The following is a 17149-nucleotide window of genomic DNA, read 5'->3' on the forward strand; positions in this document are numbered from 1 at the left end:
ATGGTGTGCACTCCTCTGTGCAGTGAGATGTGGCGCTGGGCTTACTGCTAATTAGTGTACTGTCCTCGAGCAGTGGTGGCAGGAATATGGCAAAAAACGACCCTACAAAGTTTTACATCATTCTGGTGAGGATAAACACCATCATTCCCAAAGTAAGCTGTCCCTGATGGGTAAATATGTAAGTTAAAAATGCAGAGATTGGCTCAGAAAAGAAAATGGTACCTTCAAGAAGTATGGGATAATTAGAAACTGGGAGCTTATGGAGTTTGTATGCCTTCTATCTAAAACATCCTAACCTTTTGTGTTCCTTCTGTCTATGGATAGGTTTAGCTTGGATGTCTCATGAACAGCATGTATCAACAGGGAGCCTAGCATGGAGTGCTAAGAGAAGTATTTCTATCACTTAGAGGCACCGTGCATGCACTGCCATGCCCTTTGAAGTTGCTGTGTTAGCTGCAGGATATATTGTGTCCTTCCCACTGCTTCTGAAAGACTGGCGGGCACTTGGACTTGTAAAGATTACATTATTAATGTTATTCTTGGATTTTCCTCTGTGGGATACCCAGTGTTCCCACTAATCCTGTCATTGGCAAAAAGCTGTAAATATAGGGCTTGTTTTCCCATGGAGACAAGAGGAAGGAACGGCTGCTGCCAATGCAGCTCATCAACAAACTTGTCAGTCCTTGGTGCTGCTTGATCTCAGAACTTCCAGCCATTGGGGGATCATGGATGGGTCAAGCCCCAGAAGACCACACTTTCTTCAAATTAAAGGTTATTTACATGTTTCTGTTCACCAAAAATATTTCCTTGTCACATTGTCTGCAGGACATAGGTATATCTGCCCACTGTGAGACTGTAACTATGCTGAAGAGCAGGAGCTTTTTTGTCAGTGATGAGCACGTCGTGCTGGGGGTTGGGACAGAATATAACAGTGGAGGCAGGTAAAACTGCTGTAGGTGGATTATTACCACTTTGAAATGTGACCTGTACACCAAACCCAATTTCTAGACTGGTAAAACTGCATTGGATATTTAATATCCTTGGGTGGTCATGACCTCTGTTGTGCATTTCATAGATTTCAAGGCTTTACTGCTGCCCAAATGTTCCTTACAGCTCTGGGTATCTGATGGTAGCTAAGTTCAGACTCCACCTACAACTCAGTCTTTCAAGCCACTGTTCACTGTGAATCTCATGCAGCAAAGCACATCTTCAACTGCAACAAGATGAGTAAGAATTAGAGGATCTGGTATCACAGTTTTTTACTTAAGTCAATGGAATTGCTCATGCATGGTATGAAGGAACAAGTTTCCTGGGTTTCCACTCCATCATGGATTTCTTATTGGTTTTAGAGGCTACTTAGAGACTTATTTAGAATCTCATTAGCCTCTTTTTCGAGCTTCTTTCGACAAATAATTTACCTTGTGATCCTGCCTATTGTTAAGAATGAAGTCCAGACAGCACAATCTAATATTTCGGAATATTTTATGTTTAAAAATCCAAGTTTCTTGCAAAATTAAAATAAAATGATAAAATACTGTCAGTCCCCCTTAATAACTGTCCCTTTCAACATATTTCTTTCTATTTGTCAGCTAGAAAGGATAAAATGTGGCAGGTTTTTCCATTTGACATGCAATAGGCTCTGAGTGACTTGTTATGCAAATCACATTTCATTTAAGTTCAACTTCGGAGTAAAGAAAGACTAAGTAACTAGTAGCCTGAAGAAGGAAATTTTCAGGCTTGTGGAAAATACTATTCAATGTATAAGACCTTACTAGCAGAGACACTACAGTATGGTGCAGGGGCTGATTCAGAAATATGACCAGAAAGTCAATCTGTGTCATGTATTTTTACTTGAAAAGCACCAAACTTGGAGTACAGCAGGGGAAAAAGTCTCTTTTCAAAAAATAAAGTTTCAGATCCCACAGTCCAACCACCATAAATTAAGCTGCTGTCTTTAGAAATAGATCTGAGTCTTTCATAAGGCTGTGTTACTAATAGGTTGTTGAGACAGGCTTTTTCTGAAAAATCTTCCATGAACCTGCTGCACAAGCCCTTTTCAAATAAGAAAGTCTACTTCCCTGAGGACATAGGCATTAGACAGCACTGCAAAACTGTACATTTTGCTCAGCATTATCCAAAGCCCACCTTCCTTCCCCTATCATATTTGCCTGTTTAACACCTTCCCAGGATGCCCATGCTGACAGTGGGGGATAAGGGAAGACAGGCAGAGGCAGGGTGCAATGCATGCTCCAAAATTGCTGTAATTTGCTGCAATTCCCACCAAAAGTTCTCAGTGTTTAATGTCGGGTAGTGCTGTGTATGTGAGGCCTTACCATGTAGAGTGGACAAGGCTACCATCAGAGCAGCTGGCAGAGATTTTGTACCATTTATCATAAGTCATTGATGTCAATGGTGAGACTCTTTCTGACCTCAGTGGAGCCAAGATTTCAATCCAGACAGCCTAAGTCTGACCAAATCAATTCTACATGAGACAATGCCTAAATTATGAGCAGAAACTAGCTATGATTCCTTCTTGAACAGATGAAAGAAATAGTGAAAATATTTGGATCAATGCCTACAAAGGCAAGGTTTTGGCCTTCCACTCTGCAGACTGGGAATTCATGGATTTCCACTCAATCCTGTGAAAATAATCACTGAGTGGCATTCAGTAGATTGTTTAACCTCCATCTAACACAAGTTTTCCACCAATAACATGGGAATTGTAGAATCTGAGCACATAATTTACAGCTATGAGGACTAACAACTGGACTTGACCAAGGCCTGGTGTAGGGGAAGAGCTACATGGGATTTCTTCAAGCCATGTCTTTAGTCAGTACCATGCTGTCAAAATGCAAGTTTTGAAGAAGATATATAAATACATGTACATTTCAATTTACAGAGAAGGCAGCTCTGCACATACCCAATATTGGAACAGAATTCAGGCACCATTATGTTAGCATCACTAACTAATCTGGTTTTCATTTAGCAGTTAATAAGAAGTCATGTTGGAAAGCTCCACTTTTTCTACCATTTCCTTTCAGACTCTTTTTGGTTCATTTTGCCAGCATTGTCTAAATGTTTGAGATTTGTGCAAGCAGAAAGGAATTGCAGCTGAGAAAAATATTAAAAACACCTTGACAAGCCCTGATGTTCTGATTTTTTTTTTTTTTTGCCACAGAACTGTAAAAATAATAAAAAAATATTAGAAGCTAAAGTCATGGCTTTAAACCTCAATTTCAGTTTTTATAAACACACCATGTACATATTTTTGCAAGACAGTGGTCCATGGTCCACTGAAACGAAAGCTTTAATGGGGTTCAGCTGAAGCCCTAAACTATGTCTTTTCCATGCTCTGCAGTGGACACTTAGAGCTCAACATCAGACAGCACTCTTGTCTTCCCTTTGTTTATCAAAAATGCTCTCCCCTTGAGAGTTTAGGAATGACTGTGAATCCCACAGTCATTTTCCTTGTCATTTGTTTTTTTGTCTGAAATAGGTATTTAATCTGGTACAAAATAGACAGACTCAGTTGCTCCCAGTTACTTGCTAGTATAAATTCTCCGTATCTCACTGAAGTCCAGAGCCTGTTTCTTCGTGCAATTCCAACAGTGTGATTTTGCTGATGTAAGTGGAGAGCTGCAACAGGATCACCAGTAGCCCTGCAGTTGTGCAAAAGGGTTTCTCACTGATCTAAATCAAATGCAGAGCCAGATTAACACCACTGACAACAACTAGGTTTGCATAATGACACCCCTGTCAGCCACTCTGATCTACACCCCATACATAACAATACATCTCAGTCAATTATATTTCAGTGATGTGTTATTAAAATACTTGCTATAGTGTATAAAGCAGGAATGAAAACAGTATTGTGCAAGGGACTAAAACTTAGAGATTTTAATTAGCTGAACATTATCATGAATAGTCTTGATCCTGGAAAATTATGGAAGGATCCCTTTTTTTCTCCTCAGAGCTTTAAGCCCTCCATCTTACTCCTCTTCTGTCAACAGCAGAGAGTGAATACCCAGAAGTAGGTCAGGATTGCTAATATCCAAGGATACCATGTTTCTGTGGTTACCTCAGCGCTCCCTCCCTTCCTCGCCCTCCCTCCCTCTCTGGAACCAAAGCGCAGCCCCCATCCCGTCACTCCACACCAGTGCTGCATCACCCACTGCAGAACTGCTCCTGACTTACACCCACGCTGCCACACAGAGCGTGCACCACAGCTCCAGCCTAGGATCCAAACCTGTGGTGCCTGTGGAAAGATCTGTGAGCTGCAGGGTGCCAGGGCAGGTGCCACGCTGTGGCTGTCAGGCTGTCTGCCCTCTGCCGTGCTGCATCAGCACCTTCCCCGATGATGGACAGGAAGAGCTGCCACAAATTGGTACCCTGGGATCCATGGCCCAGCTGCCCCTAATGGGGTGCTGGGTGGGAATAGGTAGACTGGCAAGTACAAGGATACCCAATCACCCCACAACACCGCCCAGAGCCAGTCAGAGAAATTTAGTGTAATTCTTCTGTGTCCCTGCAGCCCTGATGCCCTCACGCGTGACTGAAGGGGATGTTTATCTTCCAGGCATTCCAGATAGGATGGCATAAAATAGACTGGGGCTGTGGACATGGAAACAGAGAGGCAAAGCTTAAGGCATAAACACAAAGCAAATCAAACTGTGGCAGCTGTGTACAAAATGGGCCAGCTTTGCATTTGAAGGCGTGAGAAAGGAGCAAGCAGGCTGTGCTCCGAAAGACAGGCTTGTGAGATGTGACAACTTTAGTCCTGATTCATCATGGGGTATATTTGCCAAAAGTGGGACTAGGCTACGGGAACTTAAGGGCTCTGCATTGATTCATGTTTGGGCAGGCTTTGTACCAGGCTTTTGTTCACTGGGACGTTCTTTCCCAGTTTTTTGACAGGACTCATGGAGTGGTAGAAGTAAGACAACCAGCCTGGCAACTGTGGTTCATTTTCAGCAGTCTTATGAAGTACTGTGCCTATTAAACTTGCTGGCTCTAAATTTGGGACATATTTGCCCTTATTTGTTGTTGACACCAAGGTTCATGCCAACCAGCTCTCTTATCAGGCTGCTCAGGGAGCACCCTCAGCAATGGGAGACACACTGGGCCAAACAAACATGTTTGCAGGGTTTGGATTAGAGCTCCTGCTGGTTCATGCCTACACTGTCCAGAAGCAGGTGTTTTGGGACTACATAACTTGAGGCAACTGAATTACTGAATCCAGTCCTGATTGCAGACTTCATGCAATACTTGTTTAATCCAGAAGGGTCCAGACAGCATCTACTCCATACCAAGTGGTTCCCAGCACTACAGCAGCCACCCTCTGACAGTACTTGCCCAGAACCATGTGTCAATTTTAACCATTTTAGGTATCTGTTGAGTGCCAGATTTGAGGAACATTCCATTTTGACAAATTAACACTTCTGTCCAATTTTCCCTCAACTAATATAACCTTCACATCTGCCTTCCTGTTGTTGTTAGCAGAAGAGAATACACTTGGAAGTTAGTCTTGATTGAAACTGAGGCTGTAAGTACTTTAAATTTTAATTACTGTTTTTCACCATGTGAAAGGGAGGATCTCCAGGATTTGGGCTAACTGCTCTGCAAATGTGTAGAGATCCATCAGCTTTCTATCTATGAACTGATAACAAAGCATGTAGTCAGATAAAATGGGTGCAATACAAAGCTTTTAGCTCTGGTGGATACGTAAGCTGTTCATGGGACTCTAGGCAACAAAACATCACCAAATTGTAACACAAACCATCGACTCTCACCCAATACCATCTGCAACGAATCAGAAATATTGTATTTGACTGAATCTTTATGAAAGGACTTTAATTGTCATCTGACAAACAGAGAGGTGAAGCAGAATTTCATTCAGAAATAATTCCTGCTGTTAAGAAGATAAATTTTTTTAGTATATCTTTTAAATTTTTCTGGTCAGCTTCATCTTACAACTATCGTTTCTTCTTATGCTTTTCTCCACTAAATTAAAGGGTTCTTTATTACCTGGTATTTTCTCACTGTGAAGTTACACATACCATAATCAGGACACTTCTCTTTTTTTTTTTTTTTTTTTGATAAGCATAAGTATTCCAGATTAAGTATTCTAAGTTCTTTAATGGAAAGTTTCATATCAAATTATAATCCTATTTTCTCAAAATCTTTTTGGAACTCTTTTCTGCAAATTCATAAGTTTTTCAATATTCTGTTGAAAATGTGGATGCTCAAGCATTGTCCAGCAACCCACTTGAAGTATCATGCCATTTGCAAAGGAAAAATATGCACTTTATTATTCCTCTGTCTACTCATCCAAGAATGACATTCAGACCTCCTTCTGTAATAGGGTCTGTTATCTAATGAGTTGCCAAGCCAATTCTTTATGGAGTTTCATGTATAAATTGTCCAGATACACTGATTTAAATTGATAGCTAAATGACATACACCATTTGGCATCTCCAGCTCCTGAAAGTCCAGTAGTCAGTTCAAGAGCTCATTTTTCCATCCATATGCCCATGACATACAGAAATGCAATTGTACGTGCCTGTCTGTCTGTCCTCTCTCAGGTCATCCAGTCCATTTTCCCCACCATGCCTAAGAACACTCTGTATCTCTGTTTTCCAAATCTGTACATACAATCTGTAGTGCTAATGCAGCTTTTCAGTTTGCATGGGTCTGGCATTACACAGTCTCTGTGATTCAGCCAACATTTCCAGAGAGGATGCTCTAGGCTGCCCATACACAGAGTGTGGGGTAATCTTCTGAGCCCAGGAGGACACGGTGCACAGGGAAGGAGGCACTTTCAGACAGAGAAACACTGTGGGTAAACTGGACTCAGGGCAAAAATGTGTAGCAGCAGCAGAAAAAAATGGGCAGGGGACAGGCAGACAGGGAGGATTTGCTGTGCTGGTTGCCTTTATGCATAAACTTGTCTTTTTTCCCCACCATCAACCTCTGTTCTTCAGCTTGTCACTTACTGTGTTACCTTTTCCTCCACCCTACTTTCCCCCACAATGTCCTTTCTCATGCTGCCTTTTATTCCCAGTTGACTTATTCTGACTTAGACTCATCCTCCCCTGCCAAAGCTCTTCAGGGAATCAGCATTCCTTCTGCTGCTTTCACACCCCTCTTTTGGGTCCTGTGTGCCACCCCCTTGTCCCTAGTCCTCCTCCTTTGGGGGATTAAAATCTTTCTGGGGCAGGGACTACTTAGAGCTGTGTTCACCCAGTCCCTTGCACAACTGGGCCCCTGTGCTTGCTAATTTTTTTTAGCTGCTCTCCTAATAAATGTGACTAATCACAATAGCACTATGATGTCTAGTAGGAGAGACTGATGAAATAATTGTGTAGTAGGGATGAAGCAGCCAGGCTGATGGTAAAGAAGAGCAGGCATTAGCTGTACCAACCTTACATAACATTGCAGGCTGAGTGAGAAGCACCCAGAAGGAACTCGCTTATCTTACCCCTTCCTCCCCCTTTATTATGAAAAAGAAAAAAAAAAAGTTTTATTTCCTTTACTGCTGCCATATGTGCAGGTCCCAGGTGCAGGTCCCAGGGTGCAGGTCCCTGGGCTGGCAGTGGGGCAGCAGGGACAGCTGCCACTCTGCGCCAGCTCAGGACTCACTCCAGCTCTGATCCCACATGGTTTGCTGGGCACAGAGTCAGGTGTCACTGTTAAGAAATTGTTTTTTCCATCCAGTGGATCTGAAATATAATTTGAGTTTCAATATATAGCTAGGGGTGGGAGGCTTTATCCATTTGTTAATTAGTTATAACCCTTGCCTGTACTGATGCTTATGTTGCTTTAGGTGGCTGGTATCTGCTAATCACCTTTCTGAAAGTTTACAAAAGCCCCATGAAAATGAGAATGGGGAGATGGACGGGTGGATGGACGGATGAGGGATGCCTCTATGACAAGGAACGAGCACAGAAAGCTTGGATTAGGGTGAACAGCTGGTGCGGATTCAATAATCAACTGCTCTGAAAGAAAAGCCTGTTTTTTCTCATCTCACGGTATTAGAGAACAGGATACCAGAGCTGCCAACCTTACAATTGAAATCTGCCCACACAGAATTGCAAATTCCCCTTGGCTTGCATTTAAATGCTCCTGGCTCAATTATAACTCCATACAGTGTTTAATACATACATGTGGTCTGCATATTATTCTGCAAACAGAGCACTGCACTGCTTCTCTCAGCAAGACTCTGCCTTCATTTTAACACCAAAGGGAGGGACAGGGCAGGGGGAGAGAAAGGAGGACAGAGAGCTTATCCAGTTTACAGCGGCTGCTGAGAATATTGGTTTGATTTTCACTGCTGCTCAGGATTCATTTCCACGATAGGCAGCAGGTTGGGGTGGTGAGTGTTGGTTTAGCAGACTTAGGAGGTCATTCTTCAGGACAGCCCTGTGGGAGCAGCACTCCCCTCCAGGAGCCAGCTTGCTGCTGGGAGCCATCCTGGTGAGCTGTGGCATGAGGAAGGGCTTTGACACTTTCAGCTCTCAGTATCCAGATGGCAACAGCAGAGCTGGAGAAGAAGCCTCCATATGAAAAATGAGGAGCTTGTTGGCTGTTAATTTTCTGAGGTATTTTGGTGAAGCTAAACATGGCAGGGTTACCAAGATTTTCTCTGACCATATTGGCAGCAGCAGTCTTCCTTCCCTTCATCCCAGGCCAGTAGCCAGCCCTAGGAGGCCAACATAGAGCCCTGGCCTTATTTCCACAGCACCTGAGCCCTCTCCTCAAGCTGCACACCTGCCCAGGTGCCAGGGGATCAGCTGTGATCTGGAGAGCAGACAGCCACCTGGCCATGATGGTGACAAATGGGGCAGCAAACAGCTGCCAGGTGGGGCCGTTTTTCTCTTCATTCTGTCAGATGTGAATAAGAAGTTAACAGCTCAATACATCACACTTGATCCCATCAGCCAGTCTCTTGTTTTTTCAGAAAAGTGAAGAGGGTTTTAATACCCTCTTTATTTTGAAAGATCAGGATAACAACAGTGACCAGAACTCTCATTATCTCATAGTTTTGATCCATAAGAGGATATGGGAGAGATACCCAAAAAAATAGGGAAGAGAACCCAAAAGCTTGGGCTGCAGATTTGCAGCCAACCCTATTAATAGCCACATCCAACTCCTGTTTATTCAGTGGCCTTTTTTTTTAAGGGAAAACACAGCTCATCTCTGCTGCCCCAAATGCAAGGAGAAGACTGGAAGGGGCTGCATGAAAATGTGTCAGCCTGGGTCCCTCCTGTGCTTCTTGCAGAAAGGAAAGGAAGATATTAATGCAGATGATTTTGTTACATAAATACATGTTGTATCAGGGCCATTTTTAGCGTTTGTGGGGGTGTGAAGAACTTCTTCAAGCTGCGTATCTATTTCATAGGATTCAGCTGAACTGAGGAAAAGGACAGAGAGTTTTAAGGTAAACTATCAAGATACATTTATTTAAGCCCACACAATTCTGTTCAGAGCTCCACATGACAGAAACAATATTTCACTAGCATGTCTCTGGCCTTGGTAGTGCTTTTTAATGCTTTGTAACTCAAAGACCTCTTAATATAATTGGATAAAATTAAGGAAAATTTGTCACCAAATTTCAAATATTGTGTCTGCCATTTGTCTTCAGAGAGTTTCAGTTTCTCTAAATTCCAAAGGGCTGCAACACTTAATTAAAATGAAATTTTAAAATCCAGAAATCTAATTTTTAATTTAATCTCAAAGTAATTTAAACTTCACACAGATAATTTTCTTGTCAGGAAGGAGCCCATTTCTGAACAAAAAATAAAATCTGGGGGTAATTTCACAAATCAAGTTCATCAAATACAGAACTCCTCTTGATTTCTGAGCAGTTTTCTATCATCCCTTCCACTTCAGTTCCATGTCCCATTTGTCCCTGAGAGGTGCATGGGACTCACTTCCCCCTTCCTGATGTGTTCAACCCTACAGAGGGCAGAGAGTGAAGTATGGCCCTCAGCAAAGCTGTGCCAGCTGGGAACATCTTACACCCAGCCTAAAAATGATCCCAGGTTTAGCTGTGGGTGTAGGCTCAGGGTGGCTGGAGCTGGCGTGGGCAAAAACAGATTTTTCCCTCCTTCCTGGAAGTGTCCAGCTACCAAAGCAGCAAGGAGATCGTCTGAAGGGCTTTGGTGCAAATGTTTCCAAAACGAATTTTCTCATATTATCTCAGTGGCCACCTGAGAACATTTTCCTTCTGGAATGCAGTTTTAGGGGACAGTGTTTTACTTACAGGAAGGGGAGATTTTCATGGGATTAACTAATGCTACATTTTTTGTTTCTCATTTTCCAAAAGGATCTGGTTGCTTTTTAAAGGGCTTTTATTAAACAAAAACAAAAACAAGGACTTGAAAAGATAACTTTTATAAATGATCTGATCTTGGTAATCTAGTTAATTTTAACAGAGTGCCTACGCTGCTCTTCTCAGAGGTCTGCACTCCACATAGCAGATCCCAGACTGGCCACAGTTAGCTACAAGGTGATCAAAAAGAGAAGAAGGAGGTTAAGGAGGAGAAAGGTTACCTAAATAAGTCTAGTTTAATATATTGCACATCCATGCCAGCCTTAATCCAGAGTATTTTAAAAACATGGTAAAGAATATCAGTCTTATTTAATAAAATCAGGCAGAGAGAGGAGTCCATATTTTGGGCACTTACACCATTTTGGAACTCAACTTCTCTGCCACAGGGGTCAAGTTTCCTAAATCAGCATTTCAAATTCATCCTGAATCTGCTGCCACCTAGGAATTACTGCTCTAGAAGATGAATTTAAAAGATGAATCACCACTCTGAACTGGTGGTTCAAGTGGAAAAGAAGTCTTGAATTAATTTCACTGGTTACAATAGTTCTTTTTGGTGATATAATGACAAGGAAGACTGAACCCCCCACTAGACCCCATATTTGCTCCTCAATGCTCCATTCACTCATTCTGTTGATGGCTTTATCTCAGATTTATTTTGAAGACACTAAACTCCAGATGAAAATCTATCCTGCTGGGAAGGGAAGAAAGGTTTAACATTATTGTGAGCACTCATCAAAGAAGACAAGATAGATGCAATACATCACAATGATAAGGATTTCTGGGTGATCTCTTAGACTCTAGAGCACAGCACTGCAAACAGTGTAGGAGGAGATTCTGGAACTCAGAAGGACTTCAGAGGGGTCATATTCTGTGGGGAGCAATAAAACTGCTAAAACTGTCCTTTACACAAACTGACTGCCCAAAGCCATGGCCTTAGTTTGGGATATGCATCTTGAGCAAAGAGTAAAGTTTATTTGCAGGAATAATGCCTTCAACATGAAAGAAATGAAACAGTGGAAGTCTCATCATTAAGAACACTTGAATCTGGTTCAAAAGGAGATACACTGGAAAGAGGCATCCAGTACCAGCTACAAGGACAGCTGAATGGAGAAAATAATAGAGAGACAGAAACCTTTTGTTTCCATTAGAAACATAGAGTATCTCCAAAATGTTTGTTTACTCTAACAGTTTGCCACACAGTAATACCACAAAAGCATTTTTCAGTGCCTGACAGCTGAGACTTGAGAAGTTGCAAAACCCAAACCTCACAGAACGACTCACTGGGGCAAGTAGGTTAAAAATTAACAAGACCTGTAAACAATAAAACAAATGAAATCATCCTCTTAGACTGACACTGCGTTACAAAAGAGAAAGTAAGGAAAATACAGAATGGAAGGAAAATGCAGCTCAGTGTCTGCAGCATGTGGCTGGGAAGCAGGAAGAGATGAACCTGTGATTTTTGTGAAGATTTCACTGAATTCAGTGTCTGTAGCAGCAGTCCTGGTTCAGACACAATGCCCTGGGACTGCTGGGAGCCACCACTGGGGTATCACCAGTGCATCAGGCACCTCAGCAGAGTGTCCTTCTGCAGTCACAGCAGGAGTAGACATTCTGAAGGGTCAAGCAACACAACAAAAATCTGTATATAACTACCTCTAAGCGTACAAGCCTTTTGTCTTCCACCTGACTAAGTGAGAGCCTTGGAAGCTTTTGTACTCCTCTCTAAGTAAGAGAGAAGTAGGATACTTCAGGAGGTGGTTTTGGCTTTGTTTCCAAGGGGCAATTTTTGCTGGTAACTAAAGCAATGTAATCTTCACCTCCTCTTCTCCCCACCCACGTCAGCACAGGTAGGTAGTTGACAGTGGAGCAGTGTTGTGAAATGGGTTACAAGAAAACTCAAAAAACCCCAACCAGGCAACTAACACACCAACCAAATAAACCCTGCAGAAATTAGATAGAAATTAGCCTACAGTTCAGTGGATGAAAGAAATAGGGACCTGATAATGAGACCATTTGTTCTCCAGAGACATGTTCATCCTCATGGGTTTAGGAATACAGAATCAAATTGAGAATACAGATAGGCACAAAAAGTACCAAACACATTCCACAGGGCCTTTCCTCAGGGAACATGAAAGTTTGAATGATTGCATGAACAGATACAAAAGGGAAACACTGAGAATAGGTAAATCCCAAATTAAAAATAAATTTATGAGAAGTAGAAAGTCCTTTACTCATCTTCCTTCATCTCTCATCCTTACAAGAAGAGAGAAAAAAATGCTGATTTTACTACGTTATGTTAGCTCTTTTTCAACAGACACAGTGAACATTATTTTGTTCCTGTAAAGATACTGCCAGCAAAGGTTATATTTTTACTAATGTGCTGCTTTGTTCACAGCACTGTACAAGAAGTTACACAAGAAGGACACAGACACAGTATTTATTCTATCACTGTAATACATTATATTCCTACTCAGTGATATTTCAATATACTCACACAGGAGTTTAGAATTGAACATTTCCTTAGATAAGTATCTTCCACATTTGTTTCCTCATGTAACTATAGTAGACAATACCCTAAACAATAATATATATATGCATGTATGTAAACATGTATGCTTGAACATGTATTATGGCTTTTTGCTAGTGCTGTACATGGTTGCATGCACACATCTTTGCCTACCCAAATAGGACCTGCAGCCTAGCTGTATTTGTTAAATCTTGCCTAACTCTGTTTGATAAATGCTGCCTTTAAAATCTTTCCGCTGTAACATGAAAAGTCAATGCCCTAATTTTAAGTCACCCTTTGAAAGCTAGCCAGTATTCAGATGAATATTGACTCTGGGCCTGCTGGTTGTTCTACAGCAGTGTTTGGAAGGCTGCTGTTCTAATGAATGTGCTAACATTTGATACACACACTAAGAAAATCAATAGCACTATTTTTAAAAAGGCATGCAGCTTTACTAAGTACACTGTCACTACCCCGTTGTGCAAAATTTACTAGAAACCTCCCTATATGACTAAATTGCTGCATCTGGTTCATTTCTCTACTTGCCTGCCAGAATGCATAATACCAGACTTCAAGGACATCCAAAGTCAGGCTCTGAAACAGAAAAAAATATGGTTATTTAAGTTTGAAGTGTATGTGGCAGTCAGTACCTGAAACTCTCACACAAGTGTCAGTTTTTCCTCATTTCTGCCCTGCTGTTTGCACATAAGACACCTAAGGGACCCAACAGTTTTCACATCAGAAATTCCTGCTTCTGTGGTTTCTGAATGAATTGGTTAACTATGAGTAGAGAATAAAATGTTCTTATAATCACTGCTGAATAAATTAGTCCCTGCTCTTTAGCTCGTTGTCTTCACTAGGCAAATGCACTGCAAAGTTCTCAAATCTCAGCCTTAGATCTGCTCCAGCCCATCTAAGTCACCCTGTTTTCCAAACAGGTACTGAAAATACCCAGTCCATGTGAGTGAATAAGCTAAAAACCTAAAAGGGAAAGGAAAATTTGTAAGAAGCAAACTCAGATGAAGTCCAAATGCAGTATACATTCAAGGACTTCTAGTCACACTGACTTAATTCTAGATCTGGAAATGTCTTCTCCTTAAGGAACTGATTCAATGCTATAGTATGTAGGCATGTACTTGAACCAGAGACTAACTGTAACACCAAAGAAGTCAACAGTTAAGGCAAGATAGAAGATCAAACAGCAAAAATCTAATAGTACATTTAACTATACCTTCAGCCTCTGAAAAGTTTCAAAATGTAGGAATATAAAACTATGTGAATCAATCAAATCTAGTACTTTTATAATTTGACTCTTCAGGGCTAGTTAATTGCCAAAACATGGCACCAGCCTCCTCAGAAGGAATAGAGATTTCTTCATTTGCGTTTGTATATGCCTGTAGCAGACATAGGTTAGCTGAGAAAGGAGCCAAGCAGCTTCACTAGAGGAAAAATTCAGATTTTTCATGCAGTCCACATGTGCCAAAAGATGAGCTGGTGACTGACCTTGCTCAAGAGAGCTTTGGCTGAAACTCAGGAAAAAAAAAAAGGACAGTCTCTGATTTTAAGGAAAAAAGTTTCTTTTTTTTTCTTCTAGTTTGAGCTAGCAATGATCATGATAGAAAATACATTACTTTAAAAAAAAAATAAAATACTGTATATAATTTCAATACTAGGGCTCCAAAGGAAAATTAAATACTGAAATATTGATACAGCATATGGTATCCTTCCAAAGTCCTGTAGAACTGATACAAAAAAGATAGAATATTCTTAGCAGAGATTCAGAGGATGTTGACCAAATGGAATGTTTGGTAATTCAAAGAATATTTCCCCCCACAATGAATAATTAGACAGGGAAGCTCATTGTCACAGACTGTTATCCATGTGGAGAACAGAATCAAAGTGCAGATTCAAGAATAGGCACTTTAGCAGGTTAAAAGTACATCATAAGCATAAACTCAAATATAAATCATGTTCCATGCAATATTTCACCATGGGGGATTAGGAGTGAGATTTTCTTGGTAGTAGATTACTACTGCTGCCCTTCTGTGTTTCTTCTTGCTTTGTCCTCCTAGATGCCTGGTGGGGGTCCTTACCAGACAAAACACCAGGCTATCTAGGTCACAGACACCAAGTGATTGCAGCAGCTCTACCTCTTTTCAAAATATTCTTCTCTTTTGAGACAGGGATAAAAGACAGCACAGGAAGTTTTAACAAGTGGTTCTTGTTTCTCTTGCAAGAGCACAGAGATGCTCTGGGCTGTGCTGTTCTGCAGGCTGCCCACAGCATCACAGAAACAAGCACAGCACGTGAGCAAGCCTGGCCACAGCTGCACCAGTGCCTGTGGCACAGACCTGCACACAGCCTGGAGCAGCCAGCACAGCCAGCAGGCACGGCCTTCAGCCTTGTGGGCATCTCAGAAAGCACCAGTGAGAAAACCTGGGCTGAGATCTCCTGTCTTGCTACCAGGGGTAGTGAGCTTAGAGCTGTGATGGCCATGCGCACTGCTGCAGCAGTCAGCTCTGGCCTGCTGTGATCCTACCTATCTAAATGTCATTATCCCCAGTTTCAAATGACACTTAGGATAAAAAGGGAAATGAACCAAATTACCCAGTTTAGCTGTATATTAGGTGAAGAATTGATCCCAATGTTCTTAGGCCCCAATGGGCTGCTTTAGCTCCACTTTCCCTCCTACAGAGACACTATAAAATTAGACTCAAGTGGCCTCCATGCATTTATAAATGTCTTATACTGCGAGTGCAGAGAGGAAAAAGACTATTCTGCCCTTCACAGATAAGCAGTATCATGTAAACAGGAAAGAGTGGGAAGGCAATCTCTGCTACAGGCCTTTCTAATGAAACTGTACTTGTGAAACTACAATCCAATAAGGAATAAGCAGCAGAGCTCAGGAAACCTTCTATAGATCCATGGCTGATTCTGAACACACATTATTCAAAGTAAAACAGTAACTTTATGCAAGAAGTCCAGAGGCTGGTGGCTGAAAAGGCAGCACACACTGCTGCCATGTGAGCAATGGTCAGTGAGGTGAGGGGAAGCACGTGGAGGCAGAGCAGCCATTAATGTGATGACAGGATGGAGTTGCAATGAGGTCTGTGGAAAAATATATCTCAGCTACCACAAACATTGGTTGAATTCTTTCCCACACTCTTCTGTCTCATAATATTTGATCTGCCTCACTAAATAAAGTCCTTCACCAAGAAGTCAGGCTATTACAGATTGTTCTGTGGTCTGGGCATCACACAGGGGTCTCTAGCACACAGATACTGTGTTAGCTTCTAGGCAGGTGTTCACCAGGTCTAACCTGATAGAATATCAGCTGTTTTTTCTGTTCTGCTGACATGCCTTTCCACATATGAGAGATATAATGCCCTCATTTCTGCCAGATCAGTAGGTAGTATCACTTAGCACCCAGAATATGGGCTCTGCTGACTCTTTGAGCTCCTTCTGCTCCCGAGGCAGTTTGTTCAATCATGATTCATTTTAAGCAGATGATTTCCACCATGCTGGACAATTTCTTCTCTCTTTATTAAATGATCCCTCCAACTACAGGGAATGTTTTGGCACCATGCAAAATTTCACTACGTGCATGGATACATCCTGCAGGTTGTAACTATCCCTCTGGATTTATGATAATCAAGGATGTTCCAGAAAGGGAAGAACTTCATTATTTATAGGCTCAGATTTTTATGAGAAGTACATTACTGCTGATAAGTGTTTCTTTAAGATCTGATACTTTACCCATTGCTGCAAGAGAACTAATAATACTGGAAGGCATTGATCTGTCCTAGTCAAAATCATTCTGATTAAAGCACTAGGAAAATGTCCTTCAGGCTCAGTTAAGACCCTTTGTAGAGTGAAACACCTAATAAACTGTACCTAAAGGTGGTCTACAAGAAAGGTGAAGGTGAAGAGAGACTTTTTGCAAATGCATGTTAAGGAGAAATTATTTTAAAATAAAAAATGAGAGGTTTAGATTAGATTTTAGGAGAAAATTCTTTACAGTGAGGGCAGTGAAACACTTGCAAAGGTTGCCCAGAGAAGTTGTTGATGCCACATCCCTGGAAGTGTTCAAGGCCATGTTGGACAGAGCTCTGAGCTACCTGGTCTAGTGGAAGGTGTCCCTACCCATGGCAGGGGGCTTGGAACTCAATGACCTTTAAGGTCCCTTTCAACCCAAACCATTCTGTAATTCACACAAGTTAGATGTGTGTCTGTGTGAGGGAAAAAACAGCAAAACACTGCCCAAACAACAATGGGCCATGTTGCAAGAACATCCCCAAGGAGTCAGCAGGAAG

Source organism: Catharus ustulatus, chromosome 6 (assembly GCF_009819885.2).
Source record: "Catharus ustulatus isolate bCatUst1 chromosome 6, bCatUst1.pri.v2, whole genome shotgun sequence".
NCBI classification, from domain to species: Eukaryota; Metazoa; Chordata; class Aves; order Passeriformes; family Turdidae; genus Catharus; species Catharus ustulatus.